At 45.1% G+C, this 16074-nt stretch overlaps 1 protein-coding gene across 11 annotated transcripts in view; it reads left to right on the top strand.

The window, feature by feature from the left end:
- The first annotated feature begins 1049 nt into the window (after positions 1-1049).
- The window catches only part of SERTAD2 (SERTA domain containing 2), an 83852-nt gene continuing 68827 nt past the window's right edge, over positions 1050-16074 (top strand). For 5 of the 11 annotated variants that reach the window (XM_068940679.1, XM_068940676.1, XM_068940685.1 and 2 more), the window contains exon 1: positions 1846-2334. The gene's annotated coding sequence lies outside the window, so the exon portion shown is untranslated. Of the gene's footprint in view, positions 1070-1827; positions 2335-3552; positions 3757-16074 lie in introns of those variants that run through there. The other 6 variants (XR_011140584.1, XR_011140583.1, XR_011140582.1 and 3 more) reach the window with 5 other exon arrangements.

Raw genomic sequence — 16074 nt, 5'->3', positions numbered from 1 at the left:
CTGTGCCAGTGCCCAGGTAACGCCATGGGAAGACACTAGGACCACCAGCCTGATTAAGACAGTGTGGGGAGAAACCTCAAAAGCCTAAAGCCAGGAATGTTTTTGGAGTATGTCTGGGCAAAATAAAAATTTTATCAAAAAGGAGAGCTAAATTCTTAAAATTTGTTGTGCTCTGTGCTAGTGCTAGATGCTCCAAAGCGTATACGATCCCACTTCTTTCTTTGATGAAAGGAAGGGGAAAAAAAGCACCTAACCCTACCAAATCTTTGTGCCATCACCATTTTTTTTTCTGGACATGTACTCATGGCCTTACCAGTCCTATTTTACTTCCTGTTGTATAGTACAGCAACTTAAGGATACTCAATCCACCCTGGATTTCTTGCAAGACAGTACGGAGTACGGGACAACTAGCAGGATGTAGGAGGCAACCCTGAGGACCATTTTGTTGTCATTTGAGATTCCTGTTTCAACTGAGAGACTGTGAAATCTTCACTCCAGCTCCCTAGGCCTCCATAAAAGCAAAAAGAAATGACTGCAAATAGTCCCACTACCTCTAAAGTGAAAAATAAGAACCAATTACTGCAGATGCCAAAATAACAACAGCAAAACGCATAGATATAGCATTCTACCAAGGGAACTAGTTTTTAAAGCAAACAGAACAATGTATTTCTGCAGGTTGGGAAAACGCCAGTGGAGACCCTTACTCTGATAGCATTATCTCATGATCTTACAGAAGCCTATCGGCTATTTTATGCTTTTATGTACTGCAAAAAGTCAGGTCTTAGCGTAGAAGTTTGCGTGTAAAGATGAAAAGGTGAAAGACGGTTTGACTATCTCCTTTCCTTCGCCGGGATTAAGTTTTTGGCAAGGCTCCAGCACATGTTGGAAACAACTCGCGGGCACTACTTCCTCCCTCCACCCAAACTCAGTTCCCCCAGTTGTGGTTATTTGCGAGACTAACGCGGCATTTTCACGCCACGGATCCTGCTCCCATCGGCCGATTCCTCCTCACAGCGCCGAGAGGAATTGCTGGTTTTAAACCCGACTGCCAGAGCTCTCACAGACGCCGGTAAATTTTGTGTTTTGTTTTTTCCACACTCAGCTGGTCAGAGCTTGACCGAACACCGGAACCCGGTGCTACCGCAGCCCGCTGCGGCTCCCCTCCGGCCCCCCGCCCGCTGCCCCGCCGCCGGCCCAGCCTCCCCGCTGCCCCGCCGCCGGCCCCCGGGACACCGCGCCGCCGCCTGCCCCGGCCAGACGCCGGTCCCCGCTCCGCAGGCGGCCCCGGCGCCTCGGAGGCGCCCCGCCGCGCTCCCTCCGCCGCCTGCGGTAACCCCGCCCGTCCGCCGGGCGCCGGACCGTTGGGGACCGTTAGGGCCGTTGCCCCGCCGCCCGCCGGCTCCCAGTCACGCTCCCTCCCCCACACTCCGCTCGCTGCGTGACCAGCTCCCCGCGAGGGGGCGGAGAACGCTCGTCTTTCCCCCCCCCCCCGCCCCCTTCTCCCTCTTGATTGGACGGCACCGCGCCGCCCATCAACCCCAGCCTCCGCTCTGATTGGCCGCGCCGGCAGGCCCGGGTGCAGTGCCCGCCCCGCGGGGGCTCTCCACCCCTCCCCGACACTTCGCGGCAGTGTCCTCAGAAGACTCATTGGGCCGGAGGGGCCGCTCCGGCGTGGGGGCAGCCCCGCGCGCTCATTGGCCGGTCGCCGCGCCAATCCTGCGGGCGGCAGCGTCCTATAGGCTAACACGGCGGCCGGTGGGCGGGGCGGGGCGGTCCTCGCCCCCCCCCGACCCCCGCCACAAACACCCGGGCCCGCCCTGTGACTAACTCGCGTGTGTGAGTCACGGCGCGGCCCGTCAGCGCCGTTAAATGCCGTGTGCGGGCGGGCGGCGCTGCCTCCGCCGCTGCCTGGGCTGCCCCGGCCCCCTGCGCGCCGGCCTCCGCCTCCTCCGCCCCTGGTCCATGGCTGGCGGGCCGCGCCGGTCACGGTGTCACTTCCCCCCCAGCTAGGCTGCCGCTGCCCGGGCCCCCGCAGCGGCATGGGCTAGAGCAGAGCCGCCACAGCAGCCGGCTCCCGCCTCCGCCTCTCCCCCGCTGGCCTGGGGGGTTTCTCTTCTTTCTTTTCATTTTTCCCCTTTAAATTCCTCACCTTTCCGTCTCTGCTGCTGCCTTTAAGCCCCTTTCGCCTTCCTCGCTTTATTTCTCCCCCCCCCCCCGTTTTGGTGTTCCCTCCTCAACCGGCTGCTGCCTGTCTTCCCCCCCCCCCACCTCCGCGCGCGCGCTCCCCTCAACGGTCCTCAACGGTGCTCGCCGCCGCGGAGCCCCCCGGAGCGGGTGAGTGCCCTTCCCGGGCCGGGGGAGGTGGGCCGGGGAGGGAGGGGGGGCCGGGGGCGGGCTGCCTGCCTGCCTGCCGCCGAGTTGGACTCCTGCAACTTGCTCGTGTTTTGGGCTGTGTGTCGAGGCAGCCGGTAGACGAGCCGCTGCCCAAACCGGACCCGCGGGGGGCCTGGCGGTGTCACGGCTGTGGGGCGTGCGCTCCGCGTTGCTCCAGCTGGGGGTCTGGGGGAAGGAGGAAACCCACCTTTCCCAGGTGCCTGCAGCTCGTTGCGCCTACAGCTCTTTGACTCTCCCCGCTCCCCCACCCGCCTCGCGGGGAAGCGAGGGGTCTCCGCGCTTGCAGCCGCTGTCTGCGGTGTGAAGTCCTCCTGGCGGACTGGGCTGAGATTGGGAGGGCTTAATGTGAAATAGCTCTCTCTCCCTTTCACTGCCATTGATTTTCTTAATGTATTTTTAGCAATGTGAACGTGGTGTACGTTCTTATGTGTTGTGCATTCAGAGCGGCTGAAATAAAACAGATACGTGGAAAACCCCAGCAAGCAGAGCAGTGTTTCCATGTGCAGAACTTCTCGAGCCTTAGCACTTCGCTGGGTTTAGCTATTATTGTTAATTGATAGATCTTCATAATCCGTGTTACGAGGAGACCAACTATTGTGTTTACTAGACCTCACAGCACTCCAAAACCGCCTGTCTCAGAAATCTGAAAAATAAAGAAATGTCTGTAAAAGTTCTGTTAAAAGGCCAGTACCATCCTGGGATCCTGCACATGAAGTCAACTTTTTTGTTGTTTTTTCCTTTTCTTTTAAAGTAAACACTCTTGTAAATAAGAGGAAGTGAAGTATGACTGTAGTCAATGACTACTAAAGTGATCTGTTAGTATGTTCTAGAGAAAATAGTCTTTAACAAATCTTGTCTTGCTTAAATCTAGAGAGAGAGGCTGGGAAACAAAAAAAATTAACCTTGAGGTGGCAAGGATACTAAATACAAAATCAGCTTTTAGCCTTATCCCAAGGTTTACCCCAATATGGCTTAAAACTTCCTAAATCTCTGTTACTTTTACCCTAATGAAGAGTCTTTTAGCTGTGGTCTCTTGAATCAACGTGATGTGGGCCTGCATCTCCTCTGGTACTAGTTTAACACTAGTGAAACTTCATTAACTGTAATGGAGCAGACTGACATTGATGTGAAAAGTAATCAAGAATCCCATATTTTCAGAAAGCTCCAATATACTAGTGACGTGACAAGCTCTGATTCCTGCTCTCATCAGACCCAATTATGCCACCCTTACTCACGCTGAATGGTACTTCACTGCATAAGTAGTCCCTGTGATGCTTGTGTGACTACTCCTGTACTGAAGTACCAATGTGGGTGAGTAAGGATGGCAGCTAATTCTTTTAAAACTTTTTTTTTCTTACCTTGAAATAAGTGTATATTGGATAACTATTTTTCTTGGGACCAGAAGAAAATTTCTGAGGATTAAATGTAAAGCTGCTCTGTTAAATGACCGTACCAAAAATAGCTGTTTAAGACCTCTATGCTACCAGTGGAAGAAGAAAGTAAGTTTTCTGTGTATTTAGGTTTCTTTTGTTGCTATGGAAAATAGAAAAAAGATTGTGGCAAAAGTACTTATCTTGTCCTGAAATTCTTCTGTGCCTGAGGGAATCTATACCTACATGCAGTGTTCAAAGTTTTGTTTTATTTCTGTATTTAAAAAAAAAAATGCAAGTCACATTGTTAAATGTTTGCTGTTGAAATTACTGGTAGCAGGATGAAGCCCTCAGTTGTTTTTCTTTAAAGCAGTTGATAATGGCTTGGATGTGATGTTGTAGGAAGATAATATTATCTGAAGTGTCCACAGCTCAGATCCTCTCTCTTATTACAGTCTCAGTAGAAAGCTTTGTATTAAGCAGACTGTAGAGAAAATATGTCTAACAAAGCAGAACTGTCTTCTGCCTTTATGTTCTTATTTATAAATCTATTGAAAGCTTGGCTGATACTCTTTCCGAACGAGACACAATTCTTTCATGTTTGTTTCACATTTTCACTTCCTTGTGTGACTGTGTTCATTGCTAAGCTTTTGTGTCACTGATTGAGATGTTATTGTAATTAACATTAATTATGCAAACTAGATTGTTTTTAGAGGCTCTCCTCTAAACTCCGTATTGATACTGTCAACTTGTTTGTTTGTTAAGCAAAAATGCACACGTTTCATGACGCTCAGAGGAAATAGATCAACCACTTTCAAGGTAAAACATGCATAGGAAACCGTAGTAAAATTAAGTTATTTTAACTCAAAAGGCACACTGAATCTTGGCAATGCTGATGAATACAGTGTGACCGGATCTGAAATATCAAGGCAGAGTTAAAAGGGGAGGAAGGGGGGACTAAAAATGGGAGTAGGTACATCCATTTGGGGAGCATGTTTACACTGCAGACTCCCACTGCATTCTTTCCAGGTGGACAGTACTATATTAATTGGGCCAAATCCTGCATACCCTAATTGAGCAAAATTCCCACTGAGGTATACTGGATCTTTTTGCTTGTTTATGGACCTCTGAATTTTCCAAGAAATGGAGAAAACTAGCAGAATTTACTTTAATTGTTTGGGAAATTTGGGGTTTCAGATCCAGAAAAAGGTAAGTTCTTTTATTTATTTTAGCTTAAAGTGTTTGAGGGTATAAAAACCTGTTTAAAAAAATATTCTTTGAAATATGCATTCACTTATAAAATATTCCCTCTAGGAATGGTAACACCTTAAAATAATTTTTTCCATGTTAATTATAGTGACATTCACAAAAGTCTTTGCATCTGACTCTCATCTTCAAAACACTCCTGAGCTGAGGACTTTAGAGTCTCTCCTTAGAATTCGTAATTATTGCAATATTTATATGTTGCACTGTTATATACTCTCAGGAAGAAAGGAAAATAGGCATGGGAGAAGAATTTAAATAAGAACTCCTTGTCACGATATCAAATCTGAAAATGTACATAGACTGGCAATTATTATTCCCTGTCTTAAAAATTAAGCCTCTCTAACTTCCCATTCAAATAAGCAAAATTTGATTTGCAGTTTGTTTTGAGTAATGAAGACTAGTTTTTTTTTTTTCTGTTTCTACTTTCAACTGCAGTGGTCCTCTGGAAAGTTGGAAACAGTGCCCTGGGGCTCAGCGAAGAGGAAGATGTATAATAATATGGGACGGTTCCATAGCATCTGTGAATTAGCGTTAGCAGCTGAATGAGTTTGTTAAGCTGTGGAGATGGTATTATGGAAATCAATAAAATGCTGATTTCTTTTTCCTATTGCAGATTCCATGTTAAAGGGAAAATATGCTGTTTGTTTGTCTGCTTGCCAAAACCATTAGTTGATTTGGAAAAGCAGGTCTTTCAGTTCAGACAATAGGTAGTTTTTTTTTTAAACTCTTTTTCATCTTTATTTATTAGATTGTCTTCCAGAAATCACACTAACATCCTGGCCTGCAAGTGGCTTCAAGTGTGCCTGTTTGTCAGCAGAAGCAAGAGTGAAGGTCACTTATTTTTCTGATGACATGCAGGCGTGACATTGTTTGCTGAAGCCCAAGTGCTGTATGTTCCTTACATTCCAGCTTCTGCTTCAAATTAATTTAAATTCAAGTGTTTAGAGGGTTCTGGTGAAATCCACTGTTAAAAAAAAAAAAAGGGCTGAGGGTGGCAGGGAGTAGTGACCTTAACTGTTTCAGAGATGGGAGTCAGTGATATTAATCACTGTGAGATCTGTAATGTGTGTTGGCTTTTATTGCTTTGTCTCAAAGCTTCTCCTGCTTTTATATTAGAAAGACAAGTAACCAGATCATTTATCACATTAAGTACTTGCAGAGAGAGAAATGACACATAGACAGTCTTATGCTGAGCACTCTGTAACATGTATGATGCATTCAGTTCTGATGAGCTATATGAAATATTTGAATTGGGAGGAACAGTAAATGGGAACCGTTACCGCCTAACCCAAGGGCTTTGTGTATCTTTTTCCTTGTTAAAAACAAATTTAAGTCCCTAATTATTTTATTTTAAAATCTCCATGTTTTATGACCTTTGAAATAGTACTCCAAACCATTTTATTCAAGTGAAGATATGCTAAGTGCTTTGGGGAATCCCAGGAAACCTGGCTCCTGTCGTGGTGCATAGCATACCTGATGGCATCCATGGACTTCATGGAACTAAGAAAGTGCAACTCGGCAGCTTCTGCAGGAACACTGCAGTGAAAATCTGTTTTGTGACATAGGAGTAGTATACATACAGAGTTCAGAGATCGTGGGGCTTACAAAGCATGTCCTTGTATGAATAGGAACAGTTCAAAATGCCGGATTTATGATGCAGGCAACAGTAAAGGTCAGCAACTTGGAAAATTAATAGTATGGTTCATGTTGACATTTCAGAGGGAATTCTGATGGGGGCGTGGCTCCAGCGAACGCAAACTTGCCAGGCCGGCCCCACAGATAAAATAGGCAGCCTTCCTCTTATCTCTTTCCTAGCCCAAATCTTTTTAATAAGAAACTGGCAAAATTATGTTTATATTTTCCCTACGCTTTATTGTTTCTGCTAATCTGTAATTAAATAGAACCAGTGAGGGCCAGCATGGCGCTTTTAATGCTCAGCTACAATTTAGAAATGGCACTGTTGTCTAGTGATTGTGAGCAGGTGAAGTCGCAGAAAGGTCGAGGAAGTTGGAGTTGACCTAGTACGCAACCTAGTATGCAAGAAAATTCCTGATTCCCTAAAATATTTGCCTGTAATTGTGATCCTCTATGCTATCCATCTTAGGCATTGCTATGGGTGTCCAGTTAAGGACAGTTTAAGAACACAGAAATGAACAAAACAGGGCTGAAGAGATCCCAGCTGAACCTGAACAAACCTCTTCAGCTCCTTCAGTGGAAATAGGGGTCATAAGAAATAACAAAGATGATATTTTTCATAACTGCAAAATTGCACTAGTGACAGTGACTCTGAAAAGGTGACTTCTAAACAGAGAAGGAGTCGTAGTTACTTAGCAGTCTCTGTTTCATAAACCATTAGTAACATGGTCAAAGTATTGGTTCTGAGACTGAGTGTATTGAGAACTTGGAATCTTCCTTTTTGAAATTTAAATTTGTATCATTTATTCATTCATATATTTGCTGGGGGGGGAAATAAAATACTGACTTTGATTATCAAAGCTCAATATTCTCATAAAATTATGCACCCTCTGTGTTGAAATTAAGTCAGCTATTCATGTTCATCTCTTTCACTCTTGGTTCTCTTCTTTTATTTCTTGTGAGAGTTTTTTTTATTTATTGTTTTCCTTCTTTCTCTGTCTTGCCCAGTTTTCTTTCTCTCTTTCTTTTTTTGATTCTCTCCACTTCTTTCTGGCCAAGTTTTTCCCCATTTGCTGTTATTCTTTCAAGTCTTAACCAACTGTCAATATTGCTATTTGCTTATAGAATGACATCAACATTGGAATCCCAGCTCAGAATATCATTGCTCTAGGCAGGGTACAAATTAATGGGCAGCAGTTCCTGTCCCAAAGAGCTTGCAGTGGGAATGTGAAATCTGGGGGACTGGCATCAGCTCCTGTTTTCTGTGGGCCACGCTGTTTCTTCTGGATGCGGAGAGTGGTTGCGTTGCTGTTGCATGGTGCTAAGGTACATGCTCAGGTGTGGGCCGCCAATAAGGTCTAGCGTCCTCTGCCCTTGGCAAGGAAAAGGTTCATGACTGCTGGCAAATGTGAAGGGAGAGCTGGTTGGAGGTGAGGCATGAGTTAGTGTCTTCATAGAGGAAGAGCTGGGAGCAAAGCTGGGAATAATACCCAGGTGTCCTCAGCTTCAGATGTGTCCCCTGTGCTGTATGTAACAAAGCAGGTTTTTTTCACCTCTGGGTTTTTTTGGTTGTTCTGCTTCTGTTTATTTGGCCATCTTCTCTGCTTTAGTCTTTTATTGTTTTTAATATGCAGTGGGTACTTGTTACCTCTCAGACTGTATCTCAGGGATGATATTAAGCACTGTCGGGCTTTTCTCTCATCTTGCATTGGAATATTTGGCTTTGCCAAAGAAATTGAGGTCAGAATCATAACCTCTTGAGTACCAGGTGTCAGCAATTATGTAGCTGTATTGGAGGTATCGAAATACTCTTTTTAAAAAGAACAGATTTCATGAAATGAAAAAGATAATATTCAGTTTGCAATGTAATGTGACAAGGAGGGTATGAAACAAGGTAGGATTTCTGTGGTGATGCGAAGGTAAAAGGGGAAAACTTTTTTTAAAGGAACCTTCAACCTATTACACCGTTTTAAAGGAACTCACCAATCCTTCTGCTGAAGCTGCTAATTTGAGTGTTTTGTTTTAGGAGGTAAGTGGTCCTCCTTTCTGTGGGAGGGAATGCTTATGATAGTAAAGTTTCTAAGCAGAGCTGAATTCTTTAGGCCTGTTAGCAGTGGTCTGCATTGTCTGATACCAGGACCTGCAGTGAAGAGGCAGCAGCCAAATGTGTAATGCCCAATAATAAGTGCACAATAATAGGGCATCCTCCCAGCAGTCAGCCGAAACAAGAAGGCTATTTCAACTGCTCTTTCGTTTTGAATATTTTGAGTTCTTCCCTGTTTTCAGATTTTTTTCAGTGAAATTTCTGGGGAAAAGCAGTTCCTGCCTTTTCAGATTTGCAGATTATTGTGGTGTTCCTACCCTGGAAAATCTAGAGGGGGGGGAAAAAAATCCCAGGTATAGCCTTCCACTCCCTCCTCTGCCAGCACATTCAAAATGAGAAGTTCTTCCCTTGGTGAGAATATAAACTGTGATAATCCATTTCCATTGTGGTGATAATCCATTGCCCGAATATCCTGGTAGCATAATTTGATTGGGGTACTTGGATGGCTAGTGTATCACTCCTATAAAACAGCAGCATTTGAAATCTTACAGTCCAAGAAATCCAAAGTTACAGTACTTATAGCAGAGATTAATTGCATGCTAGTATGCATTACTGTTTTTTCCCGATTTATGTCCCTCATTGTCCAGGGCAGTCTTGCTGTTGAGCTCATAACATATTATTTAAAAAGACAGTAGTCTTCTGAGTTTAAATTGTTGATTTTCCCTCTCCCCTCTCCCTGCCAGTTTGGGGTTCAGACCTCCTCATTGGTTTTATGTGAAAGCCACAGCTCCAGATTCCTTCTGGAGCTATTGCGGCATGAATGAGCAAAGCGCGTAGGGGTTCTTTGAGGAGTTGCAAAAATAGCCTGTGCTTCTTACCCAAGGAACGTTAAAAACCCTTATTATTAGCTCTGGGATGTTTCTTTATATATATATATTTTTATATATATATATATTTTAGTTTTTTCATTCTTCCCCTATTTGAACTGCAGTTCTAAAGGAGCTGGAACAGTTACCCAGCCTCTTGCTCCTTTGCATTCAGGGGATGGAGGAGGAAAAAAGGCCTGCACTGGACTGCAAATGTTCTCTCTAGCCCTTTCCCCACCCTCAAGTCACACTATCACAGTCTGAAAAACAGCAGAGGAATAGTTCCCATTTGAACACTTTTCCCTGGCTTTAACAAGAGGTTAAGGAAAAAAATCCTTCTTTTACAAAGAGAAGAAATAGCATAGGAGGACGTATCTAAAACCCTTTAGGAAAGGGTCAGCACCGCAGAAGTGCTGTTGAGAGAAGCGTTGCCAAATCCTCCCAGACCCTGTACCAGTTTATCGTCAGGGAGAAGTCCCTATGAAATGAAGAATTGTTATAGCCTGTCTTTGCATGTGTATTTTTGATGGTTATGCTGGATTTCTGCCATGCCACAAAACTGATTAGAATAATTTATAATAAAAAGGGGGCACGAATCATTTCAGAGATGGATAACATGATGTGGAAGTAAGGAAGTGGGAGCAGGGAAGGCAAATCTGAAGTTTTTCTTGGTCGGTGGATGTACCCCAAAGCATAGATTTTTCTACCGTTGCCTGTAGGAAATGGCTACTGCCCTCACTTTTGTCAGAGATGACTGACTGCTTTGTGTTTGACTTAATATCCGTTGCATGCATGTGCATTGCTATTTGTTTATTTACCTGCAGTAAGACTTGGGATATTCCCGGTACTTTCTAAAGGCTTAAGGATAGTCTGTGCTCCAAGGACTCCACAAATTAGGGATGAGCTAGAGGAAGGTAAATGACTGGAAACTTACAGATGAGATTCACAGGAAGCAAAGCCCTTGAGAGGAGTGTATGGTGAAGGTGCTGTGCAGGTGAACTGGGAGAAGGAGCTGCGTAAGGAGCTCTGTGAAGGAAATAAGTACCATGCAGACAACTGTTCTGACCACTGAGCCATCTGTCTATTCTGTGTTTATCAGCCGTCTAGGCTAGTAAACGCTTGCATTTTGCTCACCAGTAAGTCTAAAAAGAAAAGGGATAGTTTGCTTTGCTTCTGCATGACAAGTCAGTCCCTGGTCAGTTTAGAACTCTTGACACCTGATCCATCTCTTGGATGCTTTGCCCCTGTAGTTGTCATTGCCTGGCATGATGGCAGTGTAAGCGGAGTTATTCTGTCATCTCCTGCGCAGAGAAATGCTGTGAAAATGAGAAAGCAGGGGAATAAGGCGTAGGGTTGGGGGGGAGAGGTGTATGTGTGTCATGAAGCTTGACAGGGCCAGCAAGAAGTAGCACTGGGGTTTTGAGCGTGCATTCCTTTGGGCAGGAAGTGTTTTCTTCTTAAATGCAATCTTTGCTGCGATTAAGGCCCCTGAACACGTCTGTAACACAAATAAACAATACTAAAATGTTTTCTTTTCGGCCGTCACTCTAGCATTGCTTATGTGTGTGTGAATCACTCCTCTTCCATCTGGAAGCATGAGACGCAGAGCTCTTTTCTAAGGAGGTATCTAACGTGCATCCTCATAGCAGCCAGCAATTGGCATGACAAAAGGGTTATAGCAAGTGGCTGGCACTTTTCCCATCCATCTTGCCACTGGAAACATAATGCTTTTGCAGTGTGCTGTTCTTCAGGCACCAGTGTGCATAGCCAGTCCTCAGGACACACGAACAGAGCAGTTGCATGTTGTTTGCTTTTGTTTGCAGTGCCTCCTCAGTGGCCCAAGAACTGCAGAGCAGAAGTAACTGTAATGAACTGCTTTGCTTATTAGAATGCGAGATGGAGTGGATGAGAACAGTGGAGTACTTGTAGAACATCCCCAGGTGTGGGAAGATGAGCAGCAAGGCATCTAGCACTGCCAGTATAACAGCAAGTGTGGCGGAAGCCCCTGTTCTGCTTCGAATCTTGTTTTGCACAGGACAAGGCAAAATTGTAGCAGTACTGAGTATGCTGAGTGCACAAGGGTAAAAAATATTTTTATTTTAAAGTCACAATTTTTGTTCTTGTAAATTGATCACCTTGCATATATTCTCCTCCACTTGATTTGCAAGAAGACCAAGCCCTGGCTCGCTTACCTTAAACTCAAGTGTCCTGAGAAGCCAAGAAAGAATTTTACTGCCCACTTCTTTCTAGATGGGGGTATAAAGGTGGTGTCAGAATGAGCAGGAGAAAGGTGGTCTCCTTAATCTCAGTCCTTTGCTTTAACAAGTCTTTTGTTCCAGCCGTCTTGCTAAGCATGACTGGAGATGTCAGTTCAAACCTAGATGCAGGAACTGGACGTTTCTCTGCTGAAGCTCCTTGAGGCGCTTTGGAACCACAACAAGTACATGCCAGTGAGATTGAACGCATCTGGGTTGCTGCTTTCTTTTGAAGGATGGCTTCAGTTGCAGAGCCCCTGTTATGATAGAGCCTGATAACAAGAGCACACCCTCTCTCGCAGTGTCCTGGGGTACAGGAGAGTCCAGGGTAGGCTGCTTCCCCAGGGCCCTTGATAGGTTTGATAAGGGGGCTCTGAGAACAGCTGGTCCAAAGTTTGAGACTGGCAGCTCTTCCCCCCCCCCAGCAAGCACCATGGGAGCTGGGCGAGCAAGGAGAGCCCTTCCACTCCCCTTCCCCGCTCAGAGGAGAGCAGTGCGTTTTTACCCACTGTTTGCCCCTCCTTTGTGGGTAGCCCGTCTGTGACTCTTCTCTGCAAGGTGGGCTCACTTCCACATAGGACAGTCTGGAGGTTTAGGGCACTGATCCTGCAAGATGTCAACTGCCTCAGGATGGTGTGGGAATGGTGGGGAGGGAACCCTCAGTGTGCCTCACCTGAGGGAGCCAAGTCCTGGTCTGCTGCATGGAGGACACAGACCTCTGGTTGCAATGGCTTGTCTAAGAAGTGAGGAACTTTGGCTTTGTAAGAGACAGGCTTCTATCTTAGTGCATGGACAGAGGTACCTTCTTCCTGCTGCTTTGTGATGGGGAGGGGGGGGGGGATTTAAGATGCAGCCCTGTTCCTAATGTCTCCTGTCAGCTGACTCTAGATAGTGATGTGCTGAGCTGAGTAATGTGAAGTACTGGCCTGTTCCCTATCATGTGTTGGTTTTGAGGGAAAGGGAAATGTTTGGTGGCCTCTGTAGTCTTTGTATGGCAGAGTTCCTATTTTGAGGTGAGAAGAGCTGCGGCCATCTCTTTCAGAGCTGCTGTGACAGTAGGTAGGGACTGTAAAATTCTCCTGTGCTGCTGAAATTGAAGACTATGTAAGATAAAAGTTGATCAGTCTACCTCCTCCCAAGGTGCTTTTGGGAGGACACTGTGGAGTCAGGGTAACAGCCCTCAGCAAAACAGTGTAGTAAAAAAGCCGTGATATCTGCCCTTGAAAGTGAAATATTCCTGCACAGTAGTGCTCTGTGTTAGTCTTTGTATCCGTGGAGAGCTTTTCTCTTACAATGTCCCAAGCTTCTGCTTTTATCTTTCCTCTGATATACATAGTAGCCTGGAGAAGACCCTTCAAGTAAAGATGCATGTTACTTTCTTTAGCTCCATGATTGGTGTTTATACTAGAGTGTAAAAAATGCAATTAGCATTTCTGGCTTATCTCAGGGTGTGTGCTTGTGTGTGAAGAAGACTTGGATACACTAACATCTTTCTTACCTGTGCCTGAGATGCTATCTGTGTACAATCTTTCCTGATACATAACAGCTAGTGAAGGGAAATAACACTCCCTCTGCTCTTGGAAAAGTGTCAGTATCTTGACTTTGGTAAGCAGTACAGTGGTAATAGGGATTGAGGGGTGATATGTAAAGTGTCTTGCTTTGAGAACTGGCTTGCAGATCTTGCAGCACAGGGTTTCTTGCATGGCACACTTCACCTGCAGTGTCCAGTTGCAAGATGCTCCATGTACATAAAGATGACCAGAGCAGAATTTATGTGGCAGTCCAGAGTTCAAAGTCTGGACATCCCCACAGCAGAAGAGTTGTGTTTGCATGTTGCATCTCATCAGGTATATTTCTCCCCTGTTATGTGTTCAGTATCTCCCAGCCCGAGTCATTTGTGGGTATTTCCACCTGCTGAGAGGCCAAAGACCAGATTCTCATGGCCTAAATTCTGCCTAGGGCTTTGTGCTTGAATGCCAGGAGTCAGCTGGAAGGAAATAAAAGATATAGAGACTTAGCTGCAATTTAGGGCATCTGACTCTGGTTCCTACTCCTTCTGTGATAACACTCTGTCATAAGCATCTAATGTTGGCTGGGCCAGTGACCATATTCCCATTTTCTGAAGGGTTCCCAGACACACCAAACTGGACTCCTTAGCTCTAACCCAGACCCAGTATGAGTTTGCAAGCCAAACACTTGAGTGTTATGCTAAAAACCTGATCCAAGCAGTGCAGCTTACTCCTTGAAAGGGTCTGACATCTCGCAGCATTTATCCTCTCCCTATAACTGGGATGGTGGGAGAGAGGCCTGGATGCTGTGCTGGCAGATATGTTGCTTTCTGCTTTGTCTTTTAAGCTCCTTCAAAGTTTGAAAGCTTGTGTTGCAACCGTGTCCCTGCCGGTCTAGACAGCCTGGGCTATGCTCTGTTATCTGTCAGCAGCAGGCTGCTCAGGTGTTGAATGAGGGAGAGACTTCAGCCCTGGGACAGGGGGCACTGAGCGTGCTTTGCAGTGTTCCTAGCTTGCTTGGCTGTGGGGGAACTGAGCCCTCCCAGGCTTGCTTGTGGCTATAAAGAGTCTAATCTCTCACTATGTTGGCCCTGGTAATCTCTGACTATCAATCATCCTATTCTCTTTAGGAAGAACTTTGACTTAATAATAATGAGAGATACATCAGCTTGAGTAATTTCTGTTTGAAGATATTAAGCTCTGTGAATACTGAAGAATATCATATCCTAAGCTTTTGAGCAGTTCTATCTGTAATTCAGTACTGCTCTTGAAATGATTTGTTTTAACTATAGGGCCAGTTTAAATAGAGCTATTTAAGTATATGTTGCTGTTCCTCATACATCAAAAAGTGAAGTTCAGTGAGTAATGAGTTATCATGAGGTACCACAATGAGATAAGAACTCATCATAGCTTTGCAATAAATGGCAATGTCATTAAAGGAAAAAAGTCTTCCCCCCCCCCCTCCCCCCCCAAGCTTAATTGGAAAAGCCAGAAGTCCTGAGCAGAGATTTTTAACATGCTGGCCAGCTGGAATGCATTGTAATAGGAGCAAACTTCTGTGTGCAGAGGGTGCCCAAGATTTTGATTGCTGCATAAGCCACGTGACTGACTGTGAGATATTTTCTTATGTGCCTTTTATGCAGATAAGTGACAGTGCCTGGTTTCTGGTCCTGGAGGGGAAATGTAGTGCCTTATTATTGAACAGCTTTTCAAGATGTGGCAGTTGTCATTAAAAGTCAGCAGTGGACAATGGAGCGGTACTTGGCAAGTGTTGTCTTTTTTCTTTTTAATGGAAACTGCTTGCTGTTATGTCAAGCCATAGTTTTAAACTGTGCAAGGGACTTTGCCTCATTTATGTTCTCATTCAGGTTTTTAAAGTGCACACAAAAGAAACTGGTTTCTGGAGTTGCTGATGGTGGGGACTCAGGGCAGGGATGACAACTCCTGGCATACGTGGGTTTCTGGCACTTGCTCTTCTTGTAACTGTTTTGTAACTTGAACAAAACCACCAAGCTTGAGATCCCCTCTCTGTAGAATATGGGTCCATCCTGCAGTCTATACAGAATTCTGAGAGAAATGATGTGCAAGATCCATGCCACTCTTTTCCCTTTGTGCTGCTTACTTTAACTTATTGCTTTTAGCAAGTACAATCATTGTACTGCTGTGGTCTCAGTGATAGTTAGCAGGACACCTCTGTCAGCCCATCTGCAAAAGCTCTGCTGGAAAGGTCTAATCTGCAGGAGCCCTTGTTTGCTCTTAAGATGAAATGCAATTGAGCATCTGGAAAAGTCTCCTCTATGGTGGAAATGAATGATAAATACATACCTGGGGATTTTTTTTAATCATTAGGCTTACATTGATCATTTCCTACCAGTTGTAGGACTCTTAAAGAACTGCTTCTTATCCTTCCGCACGAAAAATGTCAGTTCAGTGGGCAAATGCTGTGCTGTAGGGAAAATGCAGTAGCAATAATGTACGAGCGGTGTGAGGGAAAGGACAGCTTCCTGCCCTGTGTTGCTTCTGTCTTTTTTTTTTTTTTTCCCTCCTCTTCCTTCTAATTACATAGAGTTAGACGAATGAGCTATAGGACAGAAATGCTGCCGTCCCATGAATAAGAACTGTGGCTATGCGCCCCATGTATGCATGAAGCTGCAAGGGATTGGGATATGCTTTGAGGAAAGGGCAGGAATAATTCAGGCCTGCACATGGTTGCCTCAAGTAGGGGATAAACTCAGG

The sequence above is a fragment of the Struthio camelus genome, chromosome 3 (genome assembly GCF_040807025.1).
Source record: "Struthio camelus isolate bStrCam1 chromosome 3, bStrCam1.hap1, whole genome shotgun sequence".
Classification (NCBI taxonomy): Eukaryota; Metazoa; Chordata; class Aves; order Struthioniformes; family Struthionidae; genus Struthio; species Struthio camelus.
This window is presented reverse-complemented; position numbering and strand designations above follow the sequence as displayed.